The sequence below is a fragment of the Euleptes europaea genome, chromosome 13, assembly GCF_029931775.1.
Source record: "Euleptes europaea isolate rEulEur1 chromosome 13, rEulEur1.hap1, whole genome shotgun sequence".
Classification (NCBI taxonomy): Eukaryota; Metazoa; Chordata; class Lepidosauria; order Squamata; family Sphaerodactylidae; genus Euleptes; species Euleptes europaea.
The window spans coordinates 19,124,007-19,136,187 of NC_079324.1; positions in this window are offsets into that span (position 1 = coordinate 19,124,007).

Sequence of the window (12,181 nt, forward strand, 5' to 3'; positions counted from 1 at the left end):
TTAGCCCGGAGCGGAGTTCAGCCGGCTGGGCCTCGCGCCATCCAGCCGTCCGGGGGCCGGAGAGCCTGGTTCTCCTCGCGCGCCTTGGGGAGGCGAGGCTGCGACCGCCCGGCGCTGGATGTTGCGCAGTTGCTTTGCGGCCGCAGAACCGCACGAGGCAAGACGGCCCTCCGCATCCAGAGGAGCGATCCTGGGAACATCAGCCTTGGCCTCCGCGCCCTGTTCGCTCTCCCCCAGGGCAGCTGGGGGCCTGTGATGCGGACCTAGATGGGCCGCTGGTCGGATCCAAGGGGGCTGCTTCCAGGTTACTATGTTGCGGGGCGAATTATTGCACACTGTAACGCGGTCACTGGAGAAGACGGTCATGCTAGCTAGGAAACGTTGAAGGCAGCAAGAAAAGAGGGAGTCCCAACATGAGATGGGTTGGTTCTATCAAGCAGGGGTGGGGAACAGTTTAAGGCCCAGGGAATCATTTGGTGTGATCCTTCGTGGGTCCTGGCAGATCTCTAGCTCAGAAGGAGCGAAGGATGGCCTCTGTTCAAGGCAGATGTGAGTTTGTTTGGGGGAGAAAAGGAACCTTCCCCCCCCCTTTGCAGAAGAGTCGTTAGCTATGGAGCTGCTAGGACCGCCCGAGAAACTGTGTTAACCCTTTCCCACCCGGGCCATGGAGAAATGTTTTCCCTCTGTACTACAAGAGGGCTGGGGGTGGAAGTGGCGACAATGGAGAAGTTAAATGAGGCAGGGCCAGAATGCATGCGGCGGTGGGTAGTTCTTAGCCAGTGTCTCCTCATTTCATCCCTGCAGGCAGAGGTAGCAGGAGCCGGCTGTAGAATCCGGCCCCGACCATGCGGAGCAGGAGCAACTCCGGCATGCGGCTGGACAGATATGCCTGGCTGGTGCAACAGACCATCCTGTGCCACCAGGTGGGCAAAGTGCGCCACTGGTTGGATGCCTGCCTGCTTGCCCACGTGTGTGTGTGGAGGGTCACCTGGGGCAGCTGCCTGCTTGAGGCCTGGGCGGCTAATTTTTAAGTTGATAGTTTTGTATGGCCTGCAAATGATGTTATAAATATCCAAATGGCCCTTGGCGGAAAAAAGGTCCCCCACCCCTGCTATAAAGGAAGCCACGGCCCTCAGTTTGCAAGACATGAGCAAGGCTGTCAAAGATAGGACATTTTGGAGGACATTGATTCATAGGGTCGCCAGGAGTCGGAAGCGACTGGACGGCACTTAACACACACGAAATGCAGTGAGGAGGTGTTAATGCAGTTAAGGCTGCTTGACTAATAAGACAGTTCCCTGCCCCGGAGAGCTTACACTGGAGGCAAAGAAAAGAATAGGTATATCGATGGCTTATACTCCTGTGCCTATATTTACTCAGAAGTAATAGGACTTCAGTAGAGGATGAGGGCTTGTATCCTGCCCTACAAGAAAGAAGCGTAGGGTGGTTTACAATTACATAGTTCTCCCCTTCTTGATTTTATCTTCACAACGGCCCTCTTGGAGGTTGAGGCCTGGTGCAAATGAAGTCCCTACACTGAACAGCATAAGCAAAAAGTGAATTTTGGAGGAAGAAAAAGGGGCAACACAGGGATATGGGGCATTCAAGGAAGGAGGGAGGATGGAGTCGTTCAAAAGAACAGGCCCAAACAAGGAAGGATTTTCTAACAGAGCGGTTCCTCAGTGGAACAGGCTTCATCGGGAGGTGGTGAGCTCTCCTTCCCTGGAGGTTTTTAAGAACAGGTTAGATGGCCATCTGTCAGCAATGCTGATTCTATGACCTTAAGCAAATGATGAGAGGGAGGGCATCTCGGCCATCTTCTGGGCATGGAGTAGGGGTCACTGGGGGTGTGGGGGCAAGATAGATAGGAATTTCCTGCATTGTACAGGGGGTTGGACTAGATGACCCTGGTGGTCCCTTCTAACTCTGTGTTTCGTGGGTGTGGGGGGCTGCAAGCCCAGGTCTGTCGGTGTCATTGCTGAAACTATACTGATTTTTTTTTCCTGTCGGAGATTGTTTTATGGCAGTGTTTTTCAACCTGTGGGTTGGGACCCTTGGGTGGGTCATGGACTAGGGTTTACAGCCTTTGCAAAGCCCTCATTTATTGCTGCCATGTCAAAGGATCTGCTGCCAGGGAGCTTGTGCAGCAAGCAAGGGTGCCAGACCTCCTGCCTCTCTTTGCATGTGCTGAGAGCAGCTTGCATTTCCTGCCCCTGGTCTCTTGATCTGTTGTAGAAGTCCTCCGCTGGAAAGCAATGAGGTTATCGCTTTGGCTTTCCCTGCTTCCTGTCACATTCTTCTGATGGCCCGTGACTTCATGTCACATGCTTGCAACTCAGCAAATGCCATATCTTGAAAAGGCTGGTGACCACTGTGAGATTTAGGGTTGCCAACTCCAGCTTGGGAAATTCCCAGAGATGTGGAGGTGTATGTAGGGAGAGTGGACTTTGGGGAAAGGAGGGAGGTCAGTATGGATGTGATACCATGGAGTCCTCACTATGAAGTTGCCATTTCCTCCAGGGGAAGTGATCTCTGTAGCCTGGCGACAAGTTGTAATTCCAGGCCTCACTTGAAGGTTGATAACCCTAGCTGAGACATGGGGTGCTACAAGTTTCTCTCGTCTGCAGAGAAATGATGTTCGGGTCTTGGCAGGAGACCTGAGTAGAGAGAAATTTCAGCAGAATTGATCAGGATGACAGCAGAAAGAGAAGGCTGCAGTCCTAAATACACTTTCCTGAGAGTCAGTCCCAGTGAATAACATAGGACTACTTCTCAGTAGGTCTACTTAGGATTGTTCCCGAGGTTCCCTCAGGCTAACCAATCCTGAAAGATAGATCAGGATGGGTAGCCCTGTTAGTCTGACTGTAGCAGTAGAAAAGAGCAAGAGTCCAGTAGCACCCTAAAGACTAACAGAATTTCTGGCAGGGTAGGAGCTTTCGTGAGCCACAGCTCACTTCTTCAGATAGAGCTAGAATGTGAGTCCATCTATCCTTAAGCAGAGAAGAGTGAATTCACACACCCAATGGTGATAGTGTGTGAATGTAAGTGATAGGTAAATGACATTAGCAGGCCTAATTGGATCTTATTACCAAGGCTGATTTCTCCACACCTACTACAGACATTCAAGTATAAATTACACGCTCCTTGTATCTGTCCAAAAAGAACATTTTACCATTCTTTCTCTGCAAAACTGACAGACCAGCATCCATATGACCCTGTCTGCAGTTTTGATCTTTTAAAAAGAAATCTCATTTTTATTGCTGTTTTGCTTTTGCTGCTGTTGTCCTGCTGTTCTGGGATTTCTTTTTGTGTGTTATTTCTTATGGGGGGGGGGGAGTTGTAACCCACTTAGGTGTTATTTTTATAATGGAAAGGTGAGCTATAAATCTACAATAAATAAAACTAAACAATGTACACTGAACTGAGAGTATGATCCTTTTGCTATCACTGTTTCTGTGTGTTTTATTTTAAAAAGTGATATGTGGCATGGAGGTGTCATTCAGAATAGGTACAAAGCTAATTTTTTCCATTACCTAAGTGCTACAACCCCAGCAACATCACAAGACTTTGACACCCTTATTTGAGATTGCAGGCTAGTGGCTGAGAATGCCAGAGTAGGATCTGGAAGAACCAGGTTCGAGTTCCCGCTCTGCCCTGGAAGATCACTGGGGGATCTTGGGCCAGTCACCCTCTCTCTGGCTAACCAATCTCACAGCTTTGTTGTGAAGGTAAAATGGAGGAGAGGAGAACGATGTTGTCAGCCAGCATGGTGTAGTGGTGAACTGGAGAACTGGGATTGATTGCCCACTCCTCCCCATGAGCAGTGGAGGCTAATCTGGTGAACTGGATTTGTTTCCCCACTTCTACACATGAAGGGAGCTGGGTGACCTTGGGATAGTCACAGCTCTCTTAGAGCACTCTCAGCCCCACCTACCTCACTGGGTGTCTGCTGCGGGGAGGGGGAGGGAAAGTGATTGTAAGCCGGTTTGATTCTTCCTTAAGTGGTAGACAAAGTCAGCATATAAAAACCAACTCTTCTTCTTTGCTTTGGGTCTCCACTAAGGAGAAAAATAGCAAAATAAATAAAACAATAAAGCAGTGGTTCAAGTAGCTGTTCTACAGCAGCTGGGCCATGCAACTTCTTAATCCAAGGTATTGGGAGGGGGGTTCAGCTCGTACAGAAAAGAAGGTGATGCCATCACAGCAGGGAACTTTGCACCCTAAAGCCACTCTGTTATGCTAGGGTGGGGGGAAACTTTTTGCTGACATCTGTTCTCTACTATTCCATTGGGACCAAGCCGACATAAGCTATTTATGGAGCTGCTTTGTGTAAAACAGCACCGTTTATTCAAGGCAAATAATATGGTATTTTTTTCCCTCTAAACAATCAGAAAGATGATATGATCTTTCAGGGGTTTTCCTGGCATGCTCAACTGGGCTGAAGGTTCCCTCCAGAGGGTTCTTTTCAGAGACAGTGGAAAGACTGCAATGGTTTCTTTCGGCTCTTCAGGTTTCCTCAGTCCACAAGGATCCTGGGAAACAAATAGCAGAAAAACATATCACTGAATGAATAAAAGCCCTTTAAGAGAATTGGTAAAAAGGGTGGCATCCTCCAGCATGGACATAAAGTGATGGAAACTGTTGCATCTGTTGAATTTCTGCCTGTTGATCATAGCAGAAAAGCCACCGAGGTCATTTAAAAAAAAAAAAGGATTTGAAAAGTAGCTCACAAATTGGCATGAGAGTCTTGGGGTTTCATCATTCATCACTCAATATGACCCTGGCATATATACTTCTGGTGAGTGCCCAGCCACATATCCATGCTGTCATACTGTTTATTTGACCAACTTCCTCCAAACCACAAAGTGTTGGGCACCAGCAGAACTTGCTCCCCAAAGCAGTGTTTTTTGAAACCACAGTGCGATCCACGTCACTGCAGTCTGAGGGGAGGAAGGCCTTTTCTATGTTCTAGGGAAATGTCTCATCACTGTTTGTCTCAAATGCACTAACGTTTCAAAAACAGCCCAGAAAACATTAACCCAAACTACAACCCCCTCCCAAAAAAACAAGGTGCTCCAGTGACCCTGGAGATGTTTTGTCTTGCTGCCATCTTCTCAGCTTTGAGGGCTATCTTTCAAAGCCAACCGGTTATCAGCCCGTGCGTTCTTCTTTCTCTGTTTAAGGTAATTACCACAAAAGACCCCTCGGAGAGACATTTGGCGGCTTGTGCAACAGGACACAGTCTAATTGAGAAAGGACACGCTGGGGCACTTTGGGACATCTGGCTTAGTCCATGACAAGCAAGAAACAAGGCCCGTGGGGGGGCATTGTTTCCTACAAGCCTTCTCAATTTGGCCTGAGTATGAGCTCAGTGTAAGGGCCCATTTAAACATAGCTTGGTGCTAGGAAAGGACCAGATTAACTCTTCTTCCCTCTCATGCCAGTTGCTTAATCAAGAATGCTCCCGCCCCCCACCAGCTGCATTTCAGGTATCTGCTCCCCCCTCCAAAGGACATAAATAGGGTTGCCAGGTCCCTCTTCGCCACCGGCAGGAGGTTTTTGGGGCGGAGCCTGAGGAGGGGAAGGACTTCAATGCCACAGAGTCCAATGGCCAAAGTGGTCATTTTCTCCAGGTGAACTGATCTCGATCGGCAGGAGATCAGTTGTAATAGCAAGAGATCTCCTGGTAGTACCTGGAGGTTGGCAACCCTAGACATAACGCAGCCCAAATGGAGCAAAAAGAAGTAACACACATCCTTCGTAGTCCTGAACCCGATGAAGGCAAGCCCTGCCCCGTCCCGGCCTATGCTGTTTTTAAAGACTTAGCCTCTGATCACTGAGGACCAATCTATCCTACATGGCAAAAGGAAGGATAATGTGTAGCTGTCTCCTCATAGGGCCCTGAGTGTTAGGAAAGTTTTGCTTAAGTGCCCATTTGGGGACATTACAGGTAGGGTTTCCATCCTCAAGGTGAGGCCTGGAGTTCTCATCGAATTACATCTGATCACACTACAGAAACCAGTTGCCCTGGACGAAATGGCAACTTTAGATAGGGGACTCTATGGTATGCCATAGATCCGTGTTGGCGAACCTATGGCACGCGTGCCACTTCCGGCACGCGTAGCCCTCTCTGCCGGCACACGCGGTTCCTCCAAGCCGCTGGCCTTTCTGACTCTGCCCCGCCCCAGGTGATCGCCAACCAATAGAGATCAGTTCCCCTGGAAAAAATTGCCACTTTGGCAATTGGACTCTATGGCACTGAAGTCCTTCCCCAAATCCCACCCTCCTCAGGCGCCACCCCAAAAACCTCCCACTCATGGCGAAGAGGAACTTGGCAACCCTAGCCTCTCCCTCTGGGCCCCCTCTGGGGGTGGTATTCAGGTTAAATTGCCGCATTGGCACTCGGCGATAAATAAGTGGGTTTTCGGTTGCAGTTTGGGCACTCGGTCTCTAAAAGGTTCGCCATCACTGCCATAGATTCTGCCTTCTGAAGCTATGGTATACCATAAGAGTCTATGTCCTAGACTGTCATCACATCCCCACTGAGCTCCATCTTCTTCCCAAATTCCGCCCTCCCCAGGCACTGCCTCCAAATCTGGAATTTCTCAGGATGGAGTTGGCAACCATAGGAAGAGGTAACCTTCATGCTTAGCTGGAAAGAAGGAGCAGACGGGGAACTGTGTGAAAAGAAAATGCCATTCTGATGCTGGAAATGCCATTCTGAGGCAGCTTCAAGTTGCTGTTTGCACTAATTTTCACCTAGCACCTATATACTAAACCAAATAACATTAGTATTTGTCTTTCCAGTCTCTTCATGGAGCACTAGGAGATGTTTCGTGGAAGACCAAGTGCTCCATGGAGCACAGTCTGGGAACCTCTGCTCTAGGCTGATCCTGCATGGATGGCTCCTTCCAGCTCTATGATTCTGTCTGCTCCTCTGTAGAAGAGCCTTTATGTTATGCCTGGATATTGGTACATTAAAGCAGATGGTACAAAAATTCTGCCAGTCTTCATTGTTCTCTCCTACAAAGGGGAAAAAGTGCTACCCCGGGAATTCTCACGGCTCATGGACTTGGGGGCATGTATAACATCATAAAGAAAAGGACCGCGTCATGATTATCGTCATAAAAATGTGTCCACATTTTGGGAGCCTGATTGAAACCCTCACCAAGCCATTGGCATTAAGTGCCAGCCATATGTGCTGCCCGGAGAGTTCTGCAGGCACTTATGAAGGAACGTCCAACACTTACGTGGCACAGCAAAGAAGCAGGATGACCCCCACAGCAACAGGGAAAGCATAGAGTGCCCCCCTGGGGAAGGAGAGACGGATGTGAATCCAAAGATCATCCATGTAGTCTGACAGCCAGGACCGGCGGACACCTGCGGTAGCACAGGAAGGACACTTCGGCAATTAAAATAGGACCGTGTGAGTGAAAAATAATAGGAAGCAGAAGGAACAGGATGTAGCAGCATCTAGATACCTTCCTGACTTCACCAGTTTCTGTAGTGAGATATATTTGGACCATAGTAGCTGAAGCCCTGGATGTGCTGTGAATAGAGCTTCCAGGGTTTTATTTTCTACAAATACCAGACATGCAAGGCCCTGATTCCAGCTGGGAGGGAGCACACCGTGAGTGGAGGAAAGGTTTAAGTCTTCCCCACGTGTGCCTTTCTCTGGCCTGAAACAGCCTCATGGAGCCCCTACGTGCCCTGTTACAGCAGACATCTGGGCGCTAGCATGTTAGCTCCAAATGAGGCAAATAATGGCTACGAGGGACTCCTTAGGGTTGCGGAAACAACATGTGGGGGTGTTTAGAGACCTGTGTGGTACTCAAGCGGTGTTCCCCAACCTGTTTGAGCCTATGGGCAAATTTTGGATTTTGAGAGGAGGCAGTAAACATAGTTAGAGGCAGAGAAACTCCTAACCTCCCCCTTGCCTCCCTGAAGTGGAGTTTATATTACTGGAATGCTACGAGGTACTGAAATCCTGACACTCCCCTTACTCTAGGGAGAAAATATGGGGGCTGGTACAGTATCTCCTGACATCATGATATTTTATTATAGAGTTTTGAGTGAATGCTAGAGCAGTCGGTGACACAGTGATGTCACTTCAGGTTACACGGCCAGACATGGTGTCATGACGTTGGTGGGGGGGAGGCTGTTCCAGTGATCTCTTCCCCCAAAAGCCGTCCATCGTTTGCCAGACCTTAGCAAGCGCCACACCCCCAGAACCTGCCGCAGGAGAGACAGAGAAGAGGAAATGGAACCACCTAACTATTAAGGAAATTGTGGCTACTTGCCAGTCCCTGATCATCGAGGGGCTGCAGCTGTTATTGCAGCCCTTGAGAGCCCATTCGCTTAAATGAGGGCTGCCAATAACAAGCCTGCCTTGCAATGGCCCCGCCAGGTCAGCACCTGCGAGGAGAGGCACCCCTTTGGGGACCCATATGAGAGAGAGAAAATTGATCATCTATTCGTTTTCAGTTTTTCAACCTGGGGGGGGCTGCTATTGGCTGTTCTTCCAGGAGGCCCCAGGTGCCACCTAATACTAGCTCCGCCCAGTAGGGTGGCCAGGTCCCTCTTCACCATCGGCGGGAGGTTTTTGGGGCAGAGCCTGAGGATAGCGGGGTTTGGGGAAGGGAGGGACTCCAATGCCATAGAACGCAATTGCCAAAGTGGCCATTTTCTCCAGGGGAACCGATCTCTATCGGCTGGAGATCAGTTGTCATAGCAGGAGATCTCCAGCTAGCACCTGGAGGTTGGCAACCCTATCCGCCCAGGACTATTTTATCTGTTCATACCAGCCCGGCAATCTATATAGGATACCGACCAGGATACCTTAAGAAAATTAATGGCCTGAGATATTTTTTTCTGTCCCCTGCTCCTAGGGTTGCCAGCCTCCAGCTCGTGGCTGGAGATCTCCTGCTATTACAATTGATCTCCAGGTGATAGAAATCAGTTCCCCCGGAGAAAATGGCTGCTTTGCCATTGGACTCTATGGCACTGAAGTCCCTCCTTTCCCCAAACCCCGCCCTCCTCAGGCTCCACTCCCAAAATCTCCAGGTATTTCCTAACCCAGAGCTGGCAACCCTACCTGCTCCCCTTCTTTGCTTTTGTTTTTCAAACATCCAGCCTGATGAAGAATTCCAGAGAACTCAAAAGCTTGCACGTGGTTCTGTGCTGTTTAGGATGGTCTCAGTCCACGTATCACATCACACTACTTCACATGGGATGGCTGATTGGTGTGGCTGCTCTTTTAAATACTCACGGTGAACTTCACGACTTGGGTCTTCTTTCCCCCTTTGATTTGCCATCTCCTGCAGAGGGCGAACAGGCTTTGGGAGTCTTTTCGGGACAAGCCTGATGAAGGAGAAGGCCTCAGCCCTTGAACCGCCCTGAGAGCAAGAGGCGGAGATGGCCAGGCACAGCACCTGGAGAGGTAGAGTTTCTTGCCAGGTCAGAACCATGGCTTCCTTGGGCCGCTGTCCTTCCAGCAGGCCTCCCCCTTTGTCCAGTCCCGCCTGCTCTACTGGAACAAGTCAGAACCTGAGAAGTATAATAAACACAGGGGCCCAACAGTTAGAGGCTACATTTCTCAGAGCAGCTCCTGTATGGCACTAGCAGAGGGTTTTTCAAATTTTCAGTGCTGACTTCTGCAAAGGAATCTTCTGCAAAGGAACTTGATGCAAAAGTTTCTGAGGCCTGTTCAAGAGTCCCCAGTTCTATAGAACCACTGGGCTGACTGGGAATTTTGGAAGCAGTGGGGCCACCGCACAAAACGGCGGTCTAGGGTTGCCAGCTCTGGGTTGGGAAATGTCTGGAGATTTGGGGTGGAGTTTGGGGAGGGAATGCAGCAGGGATGTGAGGTTCTAGAGTCCACCTTAGAAGGTGCCATTTTCTCCCAAGGAATGGATCTCTGTAGCTTGGAGATAAGGTTGCCAACTCCGGGTTGGGAATTACCTGGAGATTTTGGGGGTGGAGCCTGAGGAGGGCGGGGTTTGGGGAGGGGAGGGACTTCAAGGCCATAGAGTCCAATTGCTAAAGCGGCCATTTTCTCCAGGGAAACTAATTTATATCACCTGGAGAACAGTTGTAATAAAGGGAGAACTCCAGTCACCACCTGGAGGCTGGCAACCCTATTTGGAGATCAATTCTAATTCTGGAAGATCGCCAGACCCTCCCTGGAGGTTGGCAACCCTTTGGCATGGAGTGCTGCATTCAGTCAGAAAATGTTTAACGTTTCCAAGTAGGGTTACCAGGTCCCTCTTCGCCACCGGCGGGAGGTTTTTGGGGGTGGAGCCTGAGGAGGGCGGGGTTTGGGGAGGGGAGGAGGGACTTCAGTGCCATAGAGTCCAATTACCAAAGCGGCCATTTTCTCCAGGGGAACTGATCTCTATCGGCTGGAGATCAGTTGTAATAGCAGGAGTTCTCCAGCTAGTACCTGGAGGGTGGCAAACCTATTTCCAAGATGGATACGGTTGTTTCCGAATGGGTGCTCCATTGAGACACAGTGTGGTGCTTCCTGGGCTCTTCTGAAGTGCCTCCTGCTCCACAGGAGGAAAACTTGCTATTTGTTACGGAGAAGAGATGCTCTGGTAAGGAATCTGCAGGAAATCATGCATACTCCAACAAGGGCCAGTCAAGCAGGTATGTGGATTTGCATTGTGACTTTGGAAAGGCCAAACGTAGGGCTTATCACAGAACTGCAGTTTGAACCAGGCCTTCACCCAGGACAGTGTGATCTCAAGGAAACGGTGAGCTCAAGGAAACTTATTCTCCATCTCATTATGCCTCACTGGGTGGGTGGGCAGTGAACAGGGGGAGTGGCGAGAAGCAGTAGGCGGTGGCAAGGGTTGGTAGCAACAAGAGGACCCCTTGTTGAGTTGCCACTGAGGGCAAGAAGCTCCAGACAGGTCATAGAGGTCAAGAAAACGGCACAGGGGAAAGGATGGACGAAGAAGAAGCGTTTGTTTTTGCACCCCGTTTTTTCTCTACCTTGAAGGAGTCACAAGGTGGCTTAAAGTCATCTTCTCCTCCCCACAACAGACACCTTGTGAGGTAGGTGGGGCCAAGAGAGTTTGGAGAGGACTGTGACTAGCCCAAGGTCACTAGGGTTGCCAGCCTCCAGGTGGTGGCTGGAGATCTGCTATTACAACGGATCTCCAGCCGATAGAGATCAGTTTTCCCGGAGAAAATGACCACTTGGGCAATCGGGCTCTATGGCATTGAAGCTGGGAGATCGTGTCTTCCCCAGCAATCTGCATTTCTCCGTGTCCATTTCTTAGAGCTCCAGTTTCAGGGGACTGTTTTCTGTGCACCCGGAGGAAATGGGTACTCATCGGTGTTTTGAGTCTCCAGCCTCCCTGCGCTTGTCAAGAGAGACATGCTGCAAAGGCGCTGTTTGTCACCGCAGAGGTGCAGCCTTTTTACAGCCCATTAATCGTTCGGTGGCACAGAGTGAAAATTTGGCCTCCTGGCACAGGATGCCCTGTAAACAGGATTTGGCTCTGGAGCTTTTATTCTGGGATCTTGGGAGATGTCCAGGAATCGAGTTGCCTACCCTCTCCAGGAGAGATTGGATTACAGCCCTGCAGCAACACCAGCTGGGTTTAATACGTATCATTCTATTCGGGTTCTGCCTTTGCACAGTTACAGCTGCAGATCTCGCACAGTCCTGAGGATTATTTTCCTCTGTAGCGGTTGATGTAATGTAGCTATTGATTGATCGGGCAGATCCCCAGCTCACATATTGTATCTTCCTTCGTCTCAGCCTTCCTTGACAATATGGGGATAATGGTACTGGCCTGCCCTTCGGGGCTTTTGCAAAGTTGTGAACTCTGAAAATGCCACTAGGACCCAAGGTTCGAATCCCCGCTTGCGCTGTGGAAGCTTGCTGGGTGACCTTGGGCCAGACGCATACTCTCAGCCCTGACCCTGGCTAGCATTTAGATGGGAGACCTTCAAGGAATACGAGTCCTGACACAGAGGCAGGCAATGGTAAACCACCTCCTAACGTCTCTTATCTTGAAAACCCTATGGGGGTTGCCATAAGTCAGTTGTGACTTGACGGCAAAAAAAAAAGGAAGTAATGTGCCCTGATCAGGGTGGCCCAGGCTAGCCTGATCTCAACAGATCTCAGAAGCTAAGCAGGGTCGACTGTAGCAAGAATTTGGAAGAAGAA